General features: G+C 37.8%; 1 long non-coding RNA gene across 1 annotated transcript; it reads right to left on the reverse strand.

The window, feature by feature from the left end:
• Window positions 1–7,614: 7,614 nt before the first annotated feature.
• LOC130241247 (uncharacterized) lies at window positions 7,615–12,111 on the reverse strand. The gene is made up of 5 exons (XR_008838839.1): window positions 11,966–12,111; window positions 8,944–8,991; window positions 8,782–8,853; window positions 8,521–8,577; window positions 7,615–8,036 (listed from the first exon to the last, which is right to left on the reverse strand). It is a non-coding gene; the product is annotated as an uncharacterized LOC130241247 (long non-coding RNA).

The raw sequence follows: 12,111 nt of genomic DNA on the forward strand, positions 1-12,111 counted from the left end.
ATCCACAATCCCCATCGTAAAGCAGGTTTATATGGGGAAAGCGTGTCAATAATGACCTTCTCTGACTAATTAACTCGCTCTCCATCAGACTTCAGTCAAAGATCATTTACTGTCAAACCACAGGCTCAATCCCTCATGCTTAAACTTATTAGTGACGTCATACAGAGGTCAGACTCTACTAAAGATTGCAGTAGAAAACTTATATACATACTCTCTGTTTAAACCATACATTTGCCGTCTAGCTCTGACATTTCGACGTCTTTTCACTGTAAAAGCATGACATCTTGTGGCGAGACGCTATTATGTCTGGGGTTTTTCGGATGAGATGCACATCCTTATTCCAGACGTGTATTCTTAATGTTGAAATGCTATATTTTAATACATTATTAATTTAGCAGATATTAGAAATGAAGATAAAAGAAGCACTTAATATCAGTGGAATAGCAACATGTAGGTGTTACAACTCTAATTCCTTCACCGTAAGCTAAATTCTAGTATTCTTGAGCCATAATAGTACACTGTTTAGCTATATATTATTTACAACTGTGTTTTAATGAATGCTCCAGCATACTAGGCTATATTAGGCTACAGTGTAATACTGTAGTATACTTTAGTTTTAGTTTTTACTACAGTAAACTGTGGTGTGTTGTTTAATATACCTTATACAGGGTAGATGTAGAGAATTACATTATTGTGTCACTGTAGCTACTATATTACCACGACAGACCAATTCAGGCATTTTGGTTTGGTTTAAAAACTCTATTGTGTTTACTATAAACGACTATAGTACTTTTTAATTTGGGAAGTCTCAGTTAGCTTAGCGATTATTTATGAAATGTGAAAATTCTCAGTTTCCTAGAATTAATTAGATATGGGTTTATGTACAATCTCAATATTTGTTCTATTTTATATTATTATATTTTATTGTTCTGTATTTGATAACGGGTGATGCAGTGGTGCAGTAGGAAGGTCGCTGGTTCGAGCCTCGGCTGGGTCAGTTTGTGTTTCTGTCTGGAGTTTGCATGTTCTCCCTGCATTCGCGTGAGTTTCCCCCACAGTCCAAACACATGTGGTATAGGTGAATTGGGTAGGCTAAATTCTCCGTAGTGTATGTGTGTGTGAATGAGTGTGTGCGGATGTTTCCCAGAGCTGGGTTGCAGCTGGAAGGGCATCTGCTGCGTAAAACGTGCTGGATAAGTTGGCGGTTCATTCCGCTGTGGCGACCCCGGATTAAAAAAGGCACTAAGCCGAAAAGAAAATGAATGAATTTAATAACGTAAAAAATATTTGTCATTTAAATTATTTCATTCATTCATTCATTTTGTTTTCAGCATAGTCCCTTTATTAATCCGGGGTCACCACAGCGGAATGAACCGCCAACTTTTCCAGTAGTTTTGAATACCTTGATCAGCTGTGTTTGAATAGGGTTGGAGCAAAACTGTGCAGAGCTGCGGCCCTCCATGGAATTGATTTTGAGACCACATTAATCTAGTGGGATCCAGTGAATATGTAGACAGCCAAGTTTTCCATTAACCCTTTAAGTTTCAGTCAGTTTTTGTCAATGTTATTTACATTTTCCTTTTTAATTTTTGTAATGATTTTTTTTGGTCATTTAAAAAAATCCCCTTTCCATCTGTTAAAGTTTAGATGTATTTTAAACAATAAATTTAATTATTTTGAAGTGTTTGACTTTATTATTTTGCTTTATTTCATGCTATTTTAATATATCAAGATAAAAATGAGAACTAGATCAGTGGATGAAGCTGCGGTCACACTTGACTTTTGTCCCCATAGACTTCCATTCATACGCACGCGAATGCGTCAGCCCGGAAATGCAAGGTCATGCATCAAGTTTCGCATGTCGCTGCGGTGCAAAGTTCACGCTTGGTGAACTCTGACCTGCTAAATCACATCACTTGACTGCGTGAGACCAATCGAGGATCAAAACAGGACCTCTCTGTCCAGAAATTTAAAACATGGAGCAATCGCTCGCTTTATTAATGTCTAATCATCTTGTTTAATCCCGCCCCTTTTCGCAGCGCCGCACGACAGAATTTCGCACACACAAAGCCCGGTGTGACCGCAGCTTAATTCGTTCATTCGTACGATTTTAAAAGAGGCGTGGCACCTAACCCCACCCCTAAACCCAACTGTCATTGGGGGATGAGCAAATCGTACAAATTAGATTGTACGAATTCATACGAATTAGCCACTAAATCAAAAAGTTACGAATTGTCGTGAGATTGTGTTGCGTGCGCACACACACACACACACACACACACACACACACACACACACACACACACACACACACACACACACACACCAATAAGCCCAAGTCTATTCTTAGTTTAATTGTTTTTTAAATGTATGTGAGTGCTGTATATGTGCCAGAAAGTTTAACCTGGTGCATTAAATCAATCTGCTGCATCTGACGCGAATGCTTGTCTTTAATATAATGTAATCAACCCAAGGTTTGCAATCTAGTAGAAAAAACAATCAAAAGGCTGTAACCATGAACTACTATTTTTGGGATTTTCAGTCGGTTATGAATAAAATATGGTAATTCTAATGGTGGCACGGTGGCTCAGTGGTTAGCACTGTGACCTCACGGCAAGAAGGTCGCTGATTTGAGTCCCGGCTGGGTCAGTTGGTGTTTCTGTGTGGAGTTTGCATGTTCTCTTCATGTTAGCGTGGGTTTCCTCCACAGTCACATGTGCTTTTGAGGAATTTATCAACTAAATTGGCTATAGTGTATGAGTATCAATGAGTGTGATTGGGTGTTTCCCAGTACTGGGTTGCAGCTGGAACTGCATCCGCTGTGTAAAACATATGCTGGATTAGTTGGCGGTTCATTCCGCTGTGGTAAATAAGGGACTAAGCAGAAGGAAATTGACTGAATGAATAATGGTTTAATAATAACATTAGATGCTTGGAAATCTCCAAGCGACCCCCCTTCATTGACCCGCGACTCCCACTTTGGGAACCAATGAACTAGATTACTGGAAATGAAGTCAGGCTTCCCTTTACTTTAAGACGTCCTTGTTATAGTGTATTCATTTACCTACAGAGTAATATTAATTAACCACAGTTCACCCAAAAGTGAATGTATATTTCCTCATCCGTCACTCGCTCCAAACCAGTGTGAGTTTCATTAATTCTGTTGAACACACACACAGATATTCTGAAGAAACAGCCATTTACTTCCATTGTATTGTTTTGTTCCTACACTATGGATGTCAACTGTTTCCATCCACCTATTTCTTGTGCACATTTTGGATTATCACGTAAATGGAAATGCCAAGATGTGCATGAATTTGGAAACTGTGCATTAAAAACATCCGAGGTGGATAAACTATTTTCAGATAATCAAAAATATGCATAAACTATAAACACATTCAGTGAATAAAGTCTGCGCTTCATCAGTCTGCAGGCTGTGATGTAGTTTTTGACAGATGCTGATCAGATATAGGTGTGTGTTTCAGGGACTTTGCTTTAATGTTGGTCTGCAGCTCTCCACGTTTGCAGCTCTCCATTGTTGCAGATCTGAAATGTTGTTGTGCTGATTGTACAATGCCTCAGCCCTCCGTCAGTCCGTCATCACAGTGCTTCAGTATTATTATTCTTCTATTATTATTATTTCCATCAGAACTGTCTTGAGCATCTGCACTCCCGTCTCACGTCCAAAAGCCACCACATTTACCGCGTTCATTGCGTTTCGTCTTCTGAGGCGCAGCTCATTTATTAGAGGAGAACAAACACCACAGTGGAGAATCCCAACAGTGCAGCAAACTCCACTTCACTCAGCAATATTTCTGACTGTTTATCATTAAGCGACCATTTTATTCTCTTCTGCTTCTCATTGGACGGAAACCCTGCTTTATTCACTAATGTTTTATGCGATATTACAGTTTGAGCATAAATCTAATTGGCAATTTTGGTCAGGAACATAACTACAGGCTGCTTTTTTCCAGCATTCTTCACAATATCTTGTTTTGTGTTGAACAGAAGACAGAAACATTTACAACCACCTGAGTGTGAGTAAATGGAGAGGAATGTTCATTTTTGGGTGAACTGTCGACAAAAACACATGCGTAGGAGGGATGTCTGTAAAGATGAGCTCATACTGGAACAGCAGTGATCATCTGTCTGTCGTGTGCGTGTGTGTGTGTGATTAATGAATGTCTGAGTCTGCGGATTCAGCAGTCCTGCAGCATCACGAACCTGCTCACCTCTGACAAACATTAAACCACACACACACAGCAACACACACACACACACACACACACAAATATATATATATATATATATATATATATATATATATATATATATATATATATATATATATATATATATATATATATATATATATATATATATATATATTCTATAACTCTGAGTTGACTTACCGAGAGATTAAAATCTGAGTTAGGTCAATCAACTTTGAGTAGACGAACTCAGAGTTAAGCGTGCACACCGCGACTATAAAAGGCATTATCAATGGAGCACAGATATTACGAGCCACCATGGCAACATCTAAAAAAAGAGATCAGCATTTCTTTCTCCAGCTGAACTTGATGTGCTCATGCAAAGTTATAGCAAATATGAGCATATATTTAATAAAGCAACACCACTGCATCAGGGAAACAGAGACAGTTAGCGTGGGATTGCTCAAGTTAAGCATGCGTAAGTTTACATTTAAGGTATTTCAATATTTAAGTATAATAAAATAAGTAATGTGTGACGTTTATTGACTTTTCACTTGAAAATTTGGGGAATTGGCCGTAATTTTGAAGTTATTTCAGATGTAAATGCATTGAATTACATAAAATAGGCTACTGCATAGTTTCTATAACAAATCTGACAAAGACTGCAGATAACCGTAACTCAATGTTCAGTGGAAATGTTTAAATTAAGGGTCCCACTCAGCAAAATTGTTTTTAATAGGTGTAAAAGTGCTCCTGTGTGTGTCTGCCTTTATTATCCATCAGTGGTCGAGGTTTATATGACATTTAGAATGTAAGCAGTACTAAAGAGTAGTTTTTAGATTGAGTAATAATCCCATTAATCTAGTTACAGTACATGTCCCTGTTGAAGGTCAGTGGATTTAAGCTAATTATTCATTAAAAAAGGACAAGCCATTCTCGTGACTTTGTTCTTTGTGTGACTGAAATGCAGGCATTAGCTGTGTTTCCATCCAAAGATGTGAATTAAATGTATGCACAAAACTGGATTATCGCATAAAAGACCTACGAATAAAGCAGCGTTTCCATCAAACGATTCAGAAAACAAATTAGCCACTTCCTGATTAACTGGCGCCAAATATCAACAGTAAAAACTGAATTTACTGCGGTAGAAGAAGCTGTGTGAATCTTTTCTTCATTTAATAAATGACTTTCACCTCAGAGGACAATGCCGACATGCAATGAACACGTGGGGGCGTTTGAAGCCATGAGACGTGGAGAACAGACGCTGTTAACAGTTCTGGAGGTCATTAATAATATAATAACACTAATACTCAAACGATAAGACGTTTTAGAAATGACCCAAACAACATTCAGATGTTGTACAGCGTGCTCAGCCTGCTGGATTGTCCATTCATACACATTTTGATCATCACATGATCTCTTAGAACAAAATCACATCACTTTTTTAACGCACATACTGGAATTTGTTCGGTGATTTTCAAAAAGTTATGTGCATCATGGCCTTTCCATCAACCGTTATTTTATATGCGCATCTCTAAAATGCTCATTAAAGTAGGTGGATGAAAACGTAAGGCTGAGGCGAGAAATGCCGCTTCGTCTTTAAAAAAGGGGAAGGAGACCGACAGAAAGTTTAGAGTATAAACCTGTTCCTGACCAGGTTAGATTCACAGAGTAAGATACCACGGTAACTGACTGAGTTAAAGTTACCTCTCTTTCAGAAACAGGCTTGACTTACCCTGCTTTCTCCAGTTTGGCAAACCTGCCATTTTGAAACGGAAAACTCATTTCAGGGTTAAAATACTCTGAGTTTTCACTTAACCTCCTCACTGACACAGGGCCATTAACATACTCAAACACAAAACACACACATACACACAAGTATACTCTCACACACACCACACATAAACATATACTCGCGCAAACACACACATTTATAAAAACACACACATAAATCACACTCATACACACATAGACAATACTTATACATACACCCATATACATTAACATACTCAGACACACATCCATGCACATAAACTAACTCATCCACACACACAGACACACACACACTCATTCACATACCCATATAAATTAACATACACACACACACACACACACACACACACACACACACGCAAATAAACATACTGAAACACACACCCATACACATACAAGCACTACATACTACACACACAGTTTGTGTGTTGTTTAGGCCATATTCACTGCAAATAAAATTGAAGCGAGTAGAAATGATGAGTAGAATGATGAACAGCTGCAGTTATTGAAGCCACAGTGGGTAATTTCCTCCACTAAAGGGCGTTTACTCGCAACAAACAAAGGCGTTTTTTGATGACTCTGAGTGTGGAATCATGGGAGTTGTAGTCTTATTCCAAACAAGAATCAAAACGCATGTCTAAACTCTTAAAAAATAAATGCTAGATTTGTCTTAACACAATAACTGGTCAACTAACCCAACCGTTGGGTTAATGTCATTTAGATAACTAAACCAATGGTGAATTTGTCCATGTTTGACCCAACATTGGGTTTTGAGTGTTTTTTTGGAGTGTAGTCTTGGGAACGACTGCTGTATTTACTCACTCCTGGCTGAACTTTAGCCTGACGAGAGGTTCAAGCGGTCAGTAATTAGCAGTATTAGTTATTAGTGATGATTAATAGTGAACTAGACTTACACAACAGCCTGAGCTGAGTCATACAGTATGATGATGCTGATGCAGATAATAAATCAACCAACAACCATCTGACTTCAGGACACAACCACACCAACAATAGCCACAAATACTGTAAACACGAGGAATAATAAAAGAAGAAGAAATAAGTCAAAATAGGGTTCAGAAAAGACCAGTGAAGAGAATCAGAGAAGTTTTAAAGTAATTACTTCATTAAGGAAAGCATTTTATTGTGATAATGAAAGTGACTGTGCTTCAAAATCAGAACATCCAAAAGATATTGTGTTAAAAATATGTAAATTACTAGATTTAAATATATTTATTGGCACAGTGGCTCATAAAATACAACAATGACCATCATAATAATAATGTTTACACTTTTAATATTCATATAACTAATAATAAATAATTGATATTTGGTGACAGCATGGTGGCTCAGTGGTTAGCACTGTGGCCCCACAGCAAGAAGGTCGCTGATTCGAGTCCCGGCTGGGTCAGTTGGTGTTTCTGTGTGGAGTTTGCATGTTCTCACCATGTTGGTTTCCTTATATTATGTATATGTGATGGACACAAATATACAAAACTTACATAGATATTTAAATTTATATGTAATTACTTCACTAAATGTATGAGTTTAAAACTGAAATGACCAATAAGGTTTCATGCAAGTGTTTATTTAACTTAGTAGAGAAAAGAAAGCTGAAAATTAGACTCAATTATTTGATGATAATTAAAGCTGAATGTAAGATGGAGACAGTCAAAAATAGGTATAGAGGGAGTCTTTAAGTTCATCTTTACAAGACAAAATGTCTCTAAATACACATAGAAACATCATTTTCTAGAGATGACGTGATCTCTCTCGTGTGCTCATTCGAAACGGTTTCATTAAACACTTTTGTTATTAAAAAATTCGAGATTTATCTTGGAGACGCAAAATGTACAGCCACAGTTCTGGAATCAAATACACAAAGATCACGTCAGCTTCAGAGATGCACAAGAAACCAACAAAAAACTACTAAACCAACCTTGCTTAGAAAAACCAGGTGTGTGTGCATGTGTGTGTGAGAAACACAGATGAACAGCAGCATCACTTCAGCTCTTCTGTAGATGATGCCGGGGTCACATTTTCTTCTGCTCCCTCCTGAAAACAAACAAAACACACACACACACACACACACACACACACACACACACACACACACACGGGTGTCACATCAAGGGTGTCCAAACTCAGTCCTGGAGGGCCGGTGTCCTGCTGACTTTAGCTCCAACTTGCTTCAACACACCTGTCTGGAAGTTTCTAGTATACCCAGTAAGAGCTTGATTAGCTGGTTCAGGTGTGTCTGATTAGGGTTGGAACTAAACTCTCCAGGACCGAGTGTGGACACCCCTGCTTTATATCATGCTGGATAAACCTCTCAATCAGTTATTATATTTACAATGTTTAAGAGCCAATTACATTTGTTTATTGAGCTAATTAGGAAAATTAACTACTCTCATGGTCTCAAGTATGTATATACTGTATTTATCCTGCGAGAGAGAGGGATATATAATGGTATAAACACAATCAATGCTTGTTTCCTATCCTGATGGGGTGATTGAGTGCGTATCAGTTTGCTCCTTACCTTCACCTTCTCCAGCTCTGATCCTCCAGGCAGAGACTTCTGGGTAATGTGGAAGGCCTGACCAATCAAACACAGGCATTTTAGGCACACACACACAAGCAGCTTTACACTTCTGTTGTCAGATATAGACTAGACACTCCAAGATGTTGTGAAAGCTAGAGGAGCAGTGAAGACATGCTTTAATATTCATCATGGAGGAATCACTGACTGGTTTACTGATGAAGATTATTATTATGATGATTATTTATATTCCTGCTCCACCTTTTTAGCCTGCTGGACTTCATCTGTAGACTTTGACCTGCTCTTCACTGCCTGCCTCTGAGGAGAAGTGGACTGAAACACACACACAGATCAGGAGAAAGTAATAATGTACATGGCCACTGTCAGATGTGTAGTGTGTCGTTAAGTGTTTCTGAATCTCACCTTCTGATCCATGACTGTTACGAGTGATCACACACACTCTTGACGAGCCTGCAGACACGCAAACAACAGCTCATTACACATGGAAACCGAGAGCATGTGTCTAACTAACACTAGGGGGCACTGCAGCACACAAAGCCTACTAATGAATCTATGAAACATGAATGTTATATTGGTTTTAGTTGGTTTTTTCATGGCTCATATGTTAATCCACATGAAATCTGTCTGCTGATTTTTGAGTCCATCATTCAATCTATTTATTTATGCAAATATCTGTAACTATATATTGATTTGTATATTAATAACTGAAGAGTTCACATGCAAAAACCTCCAAATACCATCTGAAATTGTGGTTATATTCAAGTATTTCACTTTAAAAGCAATGAAAAGAACTTATTTATCACTATAAAAGTACAATTTCTGAGCCTGCACACAAGATTCGGAGAAAATGCTAATATTAGAAGAAAATATTAAATGGCTTTTAGAGGTTTTTGCATCTAAACTCTTCAACTACATTAATATTGATTTCAGGAATGTTATTAAATATGCATGTTTATATTATTTAAGTACAATACAGTTTGTAAAGTAATATTTTCTGTCTTAAAAGTAATTATAGATATATTAGACTTTCATTATTTACCAAACTGGTGTTTCTCATTGATTTTGCATTATAAACCTTAAATAAAAAATAATGTTAGTATTATTTCTACAGCCAATCACAGGTTGTAATTTAATAAACTTATAAAATATTCATAAACTATATTAATATTATACTTTTTCCTTTTAATATATGTCAGTATACCTTATGGGTGACTTAATGTTATTGACAGTATTTATTTTAAGGCAACTCTTCATTAAACGGTTTAGTTTAATCCTATGTCCACTGTGTGTGTGTGTCTTGTATTCATCATGTTATGGGGACCAAATGTCCCCACAAGTATAGCAAAACCAGTTAATGTTGACCATTTTTCTACATAAGAAAAAAGGGCTCATAAATCAGACAGAATGAAGTATTTAGATGTGAAAGTGCTGACTGTTTTGCTGTGAGGGCTGAGATTAGGAGGAGAGAATATACAGTCTGTACTGTAGAAACATCATTACAGATATGGAGAGAGAGACCATAAAACTGTGTGTGTGTGTGTGTGTTTAAACTCTGGATATTGTGTTGTGATCATGGAGAGCTCACTTCCAGTCCATTTAAATCACACCAAGCTGACATTTATGCTCCAGAAAGACAGACACACACACACACACGGATCTGAACTGATGAGCAGTGACTGATCTTCATCTTTGAGTTAAACACTGATAGTCTCTTCAGCTCTCGAGGACAGAAACACTTTGTGGAGAATCTCTTTAAGAGGCTGCTGAGGTTTCCAGGGTTTACACAGAGAAGTGTAGCTCATAAAATACAACACAGACCATCATATTAATAATGTTTACACTTTTAATATTCATATAACTAATAATAATTGGTATTTGGTGACAGCATGGTGGCTCAGTGGTTAGCACTGTGGCCCCACAGCAAGAAGGTCACTGATTCGAGTCCCGGTTGGGTCAGTTGGCGTTTCTCTGTGGAGTTTGCATGTTCTCCTTGTGTTGCCATGTGTTTCCTCCGGGTGCTTATTCTACTAATAAGCACTGCCCACTATATTGTGTATTTAACCGAGTGCTTGCTGTAGTAGTACAGAGATCTTTCGATCAAGGCCACAGTGATGGCGAGTTCTTATTAAAGGATTCTGCTTTGAAGATACCAGACAATCGTCCTGGTTTTGTCGAATCTTCAAATTCACCAGGTGGAATGGGAGATTCACATCATGGATGTGCAGCCGACAAATCTGTGTGATGCTATCATGTCAATATGGAGCAAAATCTCTGAGGAATATTTCCAGTTCCTTGTTAAATCTAAGCCACAAAGGATTAAGGCAGCTCTGAAGGCCAAAGGGGGTCCAACCCAGTACTAGTAATGTGTACCTAATAAAGTGGCCGGTAAGTGTAAATGTTCATATGTTTAAAAAAAAAAAAAAAATCTAAATATAAAAACGTTCAAAGACTTAAGAAGCTGATGAGCTTTAAACACGTCATAACAGTCTTGTGAAAGGCTCCACTGAATCTACGCCATCTATAATAACAGACAGGTAATAAGACACTGGTTAATAGTGAGCATTAACTATTATAGTGTTACCATGTTTCTTCTTAACTCTTCTCAATAACTTTTAAAGTCTGCATGAACCGGAAGCTGTGATCGTCACTTTGTTTTCATATTGTGATGCAGTTCCTAGAGAAACGGAATATTAAATGACATAAGTGGGCGTGGCTTGATTTCTACTGCGAGCTGATTGGATGCAGTAAAGTAGGCGTATCATTCAGAAAGCTGGGGAAAAGGGTTTGGGGAGAGTTATTACACAACCTAACAGACTCCTCCTGCTCAACATTTCTGTTTGTTGTCAAAGTGACTGACCGTTAGAGGGGCGTGGTTAAGTATGTTAGCCACGCCCAATACCAAGACGGACCTAAACTGAAAATTAAACATTTTCAGATTTCAATATTAGATTACAAGAGCAAAGCATTTTATTTTTTCTTAATGACCTGCACAGATGAATTGTTCAGCACACAACTAGCAATGCGAGCTGACGAAATCAGTAAGCTTAGTTTTGATTTCACGTGTACTTTAAAAGTCAAGAGCAGTTCCTGAATCATCAGCATATTCCTGAAAGGAGCTGTATATACTGTATATATCCTCCACCGCTGAAGCACAGATTTAATAACACACACACACCTTCATCTGTTCTTCAGCATCAATTATTAACACTAAACCCTATACACACACACACACACACACACACACACACACACGACAGAAAAACATCATCGATCAAATACACAAAACAAACATCATGGTCAAATATGAAGCTGGATGAATACAAAGCAGCAGAAACACACACCACACACATACAGCATTACAGTAAATGTACTGAGTGTATCCGTATTAAACACACAGTGAATGAATGAATAAAGAGTCTCTTACCTTCCTCCTGTATGAAGCTGCGAGTGAATCAATCCTCTGATACACAGCGCTGGTGCTCCATCCCTCCCTCACACACATCATAGATCATTCACAATCACACACACACTTTCAAACACTACAGCTCATGGTCCATTAATAACCTCTCT

Source organism: Danio aesculapii, chromosome 14 (genome assembly GCF_903798145.1).
Source record: "Danio aesculapii chromosome 14, fDanAes4.1, whole genome shotgun sequence".
Taxonomy (NCBI): Eukaryota; Metazoa; Chordata; class Actinopteri; order Cypriniformes; family Danionidae; genus Danio; species Danio aesculapii.